This window comes from Nicotiana attenuata, unplaced genomic scaffold (genome assembly GCF_001879085.1).
Source record: "Nicotiana attenuata strain UT unplaced genomic scaffold, NIATTr2, whole genome shotgun sequence".
NCBI lineage: Eukaryota > Viridiplantae > Streptophyta > Magnoliopsida > Solanales > Solanaceae > Nicotiana > Nicotiana attenuata.
The window spans coordinates 80,429-89,627 of NW_017673061.1; the positions used below are offsets into that span (position 1 = coordinate 80,429).

Genomic DNA, 9,199 nt, shown 5'->3' on the forward strand with positions numbered 1-9,199 from the left:
TTCAATTAATAGGAAAACTAAGAACAGTAAATAATACTGTAATCAATAAACTGTACGTAATAAAAAAACAACCGAAGTTTTTATATACTATTTTACAGAAAAACGATGAAGTTTTTATGTTCTTCAAATCATTTTCTAAATTTCAATAATCTGATGAAGTTTTTATATTTTCAAATCAAAATAGTAAAATTCAGACAGAATACAGAATATAATAAAATAATTTCCTTAAGATTGTTATTATTCTGTATTGTTGTAAATAAATAAAAACAATAATCTTTCTGAAAACAGAAATAGAAAGTTAGTAGAAATAAATTCTGAAAAGAGTATTTGAACTTCAAAATAAATTTCAAAAACAGGAACAAATCGAGCCCACTGAATACACAGTGTGTCCTTAAGGAAATTATTCCCCTCAAGTACCCGAGGTTCTGGAATATGTCCTCCCAGGATAGGAACAAATCGAGCCCACTAAATACACAGTGTGTCCTTAAGGAAATTATTCCCCTCAAGTACCCGAGGTTCTGGAATATGTCCTCCCAGGATAGAACCATTTAACTCACCGGAGTGTTGGTACCAAAAACGCCAATGAACAGCGAACCACTCGAAGGCTGTAAAACACATTGGAATTTTTGTGCAGAAGAAGAAGAAGATTATCAGAAAATTTCGTAAGTAAATATTCTGGGATTTGAAGGAATATTTATAGCCAATTTGGTACTGTTTCTAAAAAGGTTTGCAACCTTTCAAAACAGACATGGCTGTTGGAACAGGTTTGACATTGTTTCAGAACAGCCATAACTGTTGGAAATATTGCGAGAAAATTAAAACGGATTTAAAATAAATCGGGAAATAAAATGGGCCAGACCGGGTCGCGGGTCATGGGTTATTCCGGATTGAATTTTTGTTAATTAATTAATTAATTAAATATTTGAAAAGAATTTTGTCCAAACAGATTAATCAATCAATCGGTCTTTGACCAAATCCAAATTCAAATCCGAAGTCGAAGTCGAAGCCGACCCGAGCGAGCGAGCGACGACGACGGTGCGAGGCTTGCCTTCTTCTTAACTCTTTAAGAGCTAAAAGATGAGCTTCTCTATATATACACAAAGATTTTTTTTCCTTCTACCAATGAGGGACAAAGTGCATTAGTGAAATGAACTCATTTAAAATTTCACTTCCTTCCATTTCTTTTCCCACAATTTTCTATTCACACCTCTTTTGTTATTAATAAATAATAACAAAACCCAACAATCCCCCACATGAATGGGGAATGTCTATAAACTTAAAGGAATGCACGGACGTGTGTGTGTTTTACATGCAAGAATTAATTGCATCTGGATAAGTAGGTTTCCCTTTAAACTTTCTGTAGTGAACTTATATCGGATATACTTGGTCAACCGGTAGATTTGATATCTTTGAACCATCGAGCATTGTTGTATACCTAGAAAACATAAGTCACACAATCGATCCTTAACCATCTATGGTTCTCACGGTTGTGTTCGTTTCAACCATGAACACCGCCTGGTTTCATGAGTGCTTAGAGAATGGGCCTTTACTTTCATTCTGCTTGAAGCGGCTTACACTTCACACTCATATAGGTGATTCCTAAACGTGTAATCCTAAAGACACACTATCTGGTCATATCCTGCCAGACTTAGCAAATCATATAAAAGCTTTAAGCTTTATTGACTCATCAAAAAGCCTTAATGCTTTACCTCGTTTTTTGAACATTGTCTTCATCACGAGAATTGGTTGAGTTATTTGAAAATGTTGAACCGTCATTCATAACTTTTTTTTATCTCTTTGAACCTAGCTCTTGGGATCTTCAGTCTGCTAGGTAGAGTTACCGCCATGATGACTTGTCCTAGGCCTTTAACCCCATTCTCTTTGATGATCTTTCAACTGCCTCTCTAGATAGGCCTTTTGTAAGTGGATCCGACACGTTATCTCTTAACTTTACGTAGTCAATTGTGATAACGCCACTAGAGAGTAGTTGTCTAACGGTATTGTGTCTCTGTCGAATATGACCAGATTTTCCGTCATACATAACGCTCCCTGCCCTACCTATTGCCGCTTGACTATCACAATGTATACAAATAGGTGCCAAAGGTTTGGTCCAAAATGGAATATCTTCCAAGAAATTCAGGAGCCATTCAGCTTCTTCACCGGCCTTATCTAAAGCTATGAATTCAGATTCCATTGTAGAACGGGCGATGCACGTTTGTTTGGATGATTTCCAAGACACTGCTCCACCCCCAATTGTGAAAACATATCCACTCGTGGATTTAACTTCAGATGATCCAGTGATCCAATTTGCATCACTATATCCCTCGATCACAAAAGGATATTTGTAATAATGCAAAGCATAATTCTGGATATGTTTCAGATACCCCAAAACTCGTTTCATTGCCATCTAATGTATTTGGTTGGGATTACTTGTAAACCGACTCAGTTTGCTAATAGCACATGCTATATCTGGTCGCGTACAATTCATGATATACATCAAACTTCCCAATACTCTTGCATAGTCCAGTTGTGAGTCACTTTCACCTTCATTCTTTTGAAGTGCATAACTCACGTCAATTGGAGTCTTGGCAATTTTGAAATCCAAATACTTGAACTTGTCAAGTATCTTTTCAATGTAGTGAGACTGTGATAATGCTAGACCTTGTGCAGTCTTGTGAATTCTGATTCCTAAGATCATATCGGCAACTCCTAAGTCTTTCATGTCGAATTCGCTAGCCAACATGCGCTTTTTAGCATTTATATCTGGGCACATTTGCTTATTATCAACATGTCATCAACATATAAATAAACAATGACTTCATGACCTGGAGTATTTTTAATGTAAACACATTTGTCACACTCGTTGATTTTAAATCCAATTGCCAACATTGTTTGGTCAAATTTTGCATGTCATTGTTTGGGTGCTTGTTTAAGTCCATAAAGCGACTTAACAAGTTTGCACACTTTCTTTTCTTTACCAGGAACCACAAAACCTTAAGTTGTTCCATGTAAATCTCTTCCTCCAATTCTCTATTAAGGAAAGCTGTTTTAATATCCATTTGATGGATTTCAAGACCATACACGGCTGCTAGTGCCAGTAACACCCTAATAGATGTTATCCTTGTTACTGGCGAGTAAGTGTCAAAGTAATCAAGGCCTTCCTTTTGTCTATAACCTTTGAAAACAAGTCTTGCCTTATATTTGTCAATAGTGCCATCAGCTTTAATTTTCCGTTTAAAGAACCATTTCGAACCTAAAGGCTTATTTTCTGGAGGAAGATCAACCAATTCCCATGTATGGTTATCCAAAATTGATTGAATCTCACTATTGACTTCCTCTTTCCAAAATGCTGAATCAGAAGACGACATAGCTGCTTTAAAAGTTTGAGGCTCATTTTCAAGAAAGAATGTCACAAAATCTAGTCCCAAGGAAGTAGATGTTCTTTAACGTTTGCTACGCCTTGGATCTTCTATACTTGGAGTATTTTCCTTTGGTTCTTCCCGAGGTCGTTTAGTTCTTTCACTTAACGACTCGCATTCAGTTTTATACGTATAGATGCTTTCAATGAATTCAGCATTATCTGATTCCATTACCGTATTAACATGAATCTCGAGATTATCGGATTTATGAACCAAAAACCGACATGGTTTACTGTTTGTAGCATATCCAATGAAAATGCAATCTACTATTTTTGGTACGATTTTAACCCTTTTAGGTAAAGGAACTTGTACCTTTTCCACAATTGTAGCAACTGCCCTTGAATTTCTTTTTTGTTCTAATCCTTAGTTTGTCCAGAAGACCTCTTCCTCTTCTTACTTTTTGGAGCAGTCTCCTCAACGATATTAGCTCCCATGATCGTTGAATTTCCACGAGTCTTCTTCTCGGCTGTTTTGTTGTCTTCCTCGATCTTTAGACGCATCACAAGATCTTCCAACTTCATTTCTTTGCGCTTGTGCTTAAGATAGTTCTTGAAATCTCTCCACGAAGGAGGCAATTTTTCAATCATAGCAGCCACTTGAAATGCTTCATTCACGACCATACCTTCAGCAATAAGGTCGTGAAAAATAAGTTGAAGCTCCTGAACTTGGGTTCCCACAGTTTTGCTGTCTATCATTTTATAGTCTAGAAACTTGGCAACCACGAACTTCTTCAAGCATGCATCTTCTGTCTTGTACTTCTTCTCAAGTGCGTCCCATAATTTTTTCGAAGTATTCATTGCACTATACACATTGTACAAGTCATCCTCTAAAGCACTTAAGATATAGCCTTTGCAAAGAAAATCTGCCTGCTTCCACGCCTCAACAACCATGAACTTTTCATTGTCCGGCATGTCCGCAGCAGGCACTGGAGGCTCTTCACTAGTGAATTTCTGCATACCAAGTGTGGTACGCCAGAAGAACACCCTTTGCTGCCATCCTTTGAAGTTGGCTCCAGAAAATTTCCCCGGTTTCTCGGCCGAAGGAACAACAGTGCGGCTTGACGAGGCTATCGTCGTTGCACCAACAGTCGTAGAAGGATTTCCGTTATCAATTGCCATTTCTCACTAACAACAACAGAAGAGTTCAGTTAATGGAAAAACCAGAGCAGTAAATAATACTGTAATCAATAAACAGTACGTAATAAAAAAATAACAGAAGTTTTTATATACTGTTTTACAGAAAAACGATGAAGTTTTTATGTTATTCAAATCGTTTTCTGAATTTCAATACTCTGATGAAGTTTTTATATCTTCAAATCAGAATAGTAAAATTCAGACAGAATACAGTATATAATAAAATGATTTCCTTATGTTGTTATTAATCTGTATTGCTGTAAATAAATAAAAACAATAATCTTTCTGAAAACAAAAACAGAAAGTTAGTAGAAATAAATTCTAAAAACAGTATTTAAACTTCAAAATAAATCTCGAAAACGGTATAGGAACAAATTGAGTCCACTGAATACACAGTGTATCTTTAAGGAAACTATTTCCCTCAAGTACCCGAGGTTCTGGAATATATCCTCACAGGATAGAACAATTTAACTCACCGGAGTGTTGGTACCAAAAACGCCGATGAACAGCGAACCACTCGAAGGCTGTAAAACACACTAGAAGTTTTGTTCAGAAGAAGAAGAAGATTATCAGAAAATTTCGTAAGTAAATATTCTGGGATTTGAAGGAATATTTATAGCCAATTTGGTATTGTTTCTGAAAAGGTTTGCAACCTTTTAGAACAACCATGGCTGGTGGAACAGGTTTGACACTGTTTCAGAACAGCCATAGCTGTTGGAAATATTGCGGGAAAATTAAAACGGATTTAAAATAATTCGGGAAAGAAAACAGGACGAACCGGGGCGGGTTGCGGGTCATGGGTTATTCCGGATTGAAGCCGAAGCCGAAGCCGAAGCCGAGCCGAGCAACGACGACGACGGCGCGAGGCTTGCCTTCTTCTTAACTCTTTAAGAGCTAAAAGATGAGCTTCTCTATATATACACAAAGATTTTCTTTCCTTCTACCAATGAGGGACAAAGTGCATTAGTAAAATGAACTCATTCAAATTTCACTTCCCTCCCTTTCTTTTCCTACCATTTTCCATTCACACCTCTTTTGTTATTAATAAATAATAACAAAATCCAACACGGGGTAGGGGTAAGGTCTGCGTACATTCTACCTTCCCCAGATCCCATTAGTGGGATTCTAATGGGTGGTTGTTGTTGTTATTGTTGGTGTTTGTTCATAAAATATGATTAGTTTTAGAAAAAAAAATTTAAGTTCCCTAAAGCTGGTTTAACGCAGTTTTTAGATGAAATTTTTCTTCTTCTCGGAAATCATCAACTTTTTTTTTTCCAAACAAAATGCATGTCCAAACACAATTTCGACTTCCAAAAATTATTTTTCAACACAACTTCAAAAACTCTTTCTTCAAATTTCTATCAAATCTATGTCCAAACGCTAGCTAAATAAAGACTAGGGAAGTTCATTTAGACGTGTCAAAAGCGTTTTCTATACAGAAGTTCTTATTCATAAGGCTCAAATGCAAGATTTCTGATCAAAAGGTGAAAGAATCCCAAACCCATACAATTCACTACAAGAAAATGCTCATTTTGTGGGGGTTATTTTGATAATTTGTGGCGGTTTCCAACCCGCACAAAATGAATTGTGGCGGCTTTTAAAAATGTCACAGTTACGATTGCCACGAGCAATATTGTGGCAGTTTTTGGAAACCCCCATAACAACCCCCACAAATTGAATTTTAAATTTGTGACGGTTTTCAAAGATAACTAGTGACGGTTTTCAAAGATAACTAGTGACGGTATATATATATATATATATATATATATATATATGGGGGCTTGTAACCTCCGTAATATGATCTCTTTTTTTACTATTTAAAAAAAAGGGCTTGTAGCATTATTCCATTGCAAATAACCCATAATAACAAACATCAGAAATTCATCAAACTAAATTAATACTAACTCATGCAAGGTACTCAAAATTTATTTTGCAAAATACCAATTCTGGTCATACAAAGGGGTACATTACAAATAATTGAAATATAGGAGAATGTTGCTACTGCATTGTTAAACAAAATGAAAGGTACAAGCTATTTCACAAGAATTATTTGGCAAAAATGGGAAGAGCAAGTTTGTCATTCAACACTGGAAGTATCCTCTTTGTCTCCTTTGTTAGGTTCAGAATCTGCAAGGCATTATCAGCAGAGTAAGACATGATGCCATTGACAAAGATTGAGAATCAAAATACATTATGATAGAGCCGGTTTCCATCTATTTAGTTATAAACTAATATATTCACTACCATGACAGTGTAACAATTATAAGTCCTAGTTAATCCTTGATTAGACTTTAGAGTGCTTTAGATTTTCAATTACTCTAAATAATATGCACAATGAATGTTGATAAGAACATGTAACCACGAAAGTTTTTTTTCTTTGAATAGAGAAACTCCAAAATATTTGAATTATCATTGCCAAAGATACAGAAGCCATGAATAAGACCAACCTTATCCGCAGTAGTAACAGTAGAAGTCTATTGTCTTTGTCCATATTCTACAATCCTGCGATAATCTGAAGTGGAACAACAATGTATCATTAGTAATTTTACCTGTTTATCTTGGTAGACTCCCCCTTTTCCTTAACACTATCCATTCTTGAAGGCCGGTCAAGTTCAGGTTACTAAAAAATCAACAAATCCACAAACTGTAAGGTAAAATAAATGTGATGCAAAATTTTCTTAGCAAGTTATCCTCAAACTTACAGCAAATAAACTATAGGGGCTACATTCCACCTCATTTGAGATTATATTAATGAACATTCATGTCCTTTCAAAGGCAGTAGTCAATGAAGATTATCAACAATGAGATTGTTCACTAAATGCAGAATCAGAGACAATGCATTCAGCAACTAGAGAAATAAATTCCATGATTCCTCGTTAAAGCTCATCCCCAATACAAGAGTAAAATTGCAAAACGTAAGTCTTTTTACCCAAAAAATATGGAAGTAAACTTGGCATCATGTCTCATGATAATAACTGACCTCCCCTACTTGTCTTTATAGTTTGACCTTAAATCTTCTCTCTTTCTGCTTCACTATCCACATGATTCTGTATCAAATGATAATACAATAATGATAAATACAACAGAAACAACAAAAAAAAAAGCAAAATGGATAATAGTAACTAACAAGGTCATCAAGATACTGTAATCATGCATCAACGATGTATATTGAGGTAATGCACGAAAAGAGGTTACTGAAGAAATCACCAAATATTGCAGTCAAAGCATCCTAAAGATGGAATATGACAACTAAGGATGCATTGACCTCAAACAAGTTAATAGGAGAACTAGTTTATTAAAATTAACAAAACTACATTCCAGTAATTTTTTTGGCAACTAAAATTATAGCATCATTCCTTATCTACTACTTACCTCCTTAAGTATGGAAAGTAATGTGCTGCAAAACAAAGACTACAGGAGAATCAGTTGACGTCACCAATTATATACAAAGAAAAGTTAATTTAGAGAGGTGAGATTTACCTCATAAATTCAACGAAGACCTCTCTTATCTCTTGATGTTCTAGATAAAGGGAACCCTTTGTCACAACTATTTTCAAATACAAAAAAAGACAACCCAAGACTTTCAGTAACTTTCAATAAAAACTGAACTGAAAATAACTGTCTTACCATTTGAATCTCGTCTTAGAGCTGTCAAGTGAGCACAACTGCAAGTAAAAATTTCAGCTTGGGTTTGAACTAAACAATCTTACCTAAAGCAAAGAGTTTATATAGTCGAGAACATCACACAGATTAAATGTTTGCTCTAGAGATTTAAGATTAGGACCCATTATCAGTCCAGTGAGGGCCATCAAGTAGTTCTCGAGAAACTTGTATGCCTGTGTATAATCGAAATTATACAAAAACATGGCATTTAATTTTTGATACATAGCCTATTGCATCTCCAAACACGTAGCTTCAAATTTCTGCTATACATAGGCTCATTTTAGTCCTTTTATATGTTTGTAGAGTTCAACAGGAGAATACGTGTATTTCATCAAACAATTGGCCTGCACTATGCACATAAGAAAATACAGTAAAAATAATCTCAAAAATCACATATCAACAATGATTATATTTGTCTGTACACAAGAATAAGATTAAAACAACAGAAAGAATATAAAATTGCAATAGTAAGAATCAAAAATAAAAGGCAGTAAGAGGGATCTGTTATACCTTGTAGAGTTGTAGAATAGTGTAGCAAAGAGCACTAAGACTTGAGGCATAAGAGTGAGGAGATTCATACAGCGATCATCAACGAAGTTAGGGATCGCTAAAATTATTCAAAGCTTTAAATTCTCTGTGCAACAACTAGGTACTGGTAAACTATTGCTGACTTCACAATGGTAAAATATTAATTGGGATCTGCAGCATATGAATGAAAAATGCAAGGAAACAAAATCTGGACGATTTATGCACAATCAATTCTTGAAAAATAAATCCAGTTAATGTTTTTCCACCTTTAGTTTTCCACTAGCAAAATTAGGGTTTGACTGAAGTCTATGGGCAGCGAGAGAGAGAGAGAGAGAGAGAGAGAGAGAGAGAGAGAGAGAGAGAGAGAGAGAGAGAGAGAGAGTAGCGAGAGATGAGTTGTAATACCTCGGTTCTGGGGATGATGGCCTGCGATAGGGAGACAGAGCGACGAGAGCG

The 9,199-nt window shown here is 35.6% G+C and overlaps 1 long non-coding RNA gene across 1 annotated transcript; it reads right to left on the minus strand.

The window, feature by feature from the left end:
* Positions 1 to 6,513: 6,513 nt before the first annotated feature.
* On the minus strand, positions 6,514 to 8,644 carry LOC109215339. Its single transcript, XR_002066338.1, has 5 exons — positions 8,033 to 8,644; positions 7,925 to 7,963; positions 7,533 to 7,599; positions 7,000 to 7,064; positions 6,514 to 6,679 (listed from the first exon to the last, which is right to left on the minus strand). It is a non-coding gene; the product is annotated as an uncharacterized LOC109215339 (long non-coding RNA).
* Between the last annotated feature and the right edge of the window lie 555 nt (positions 8,645 to 9,199).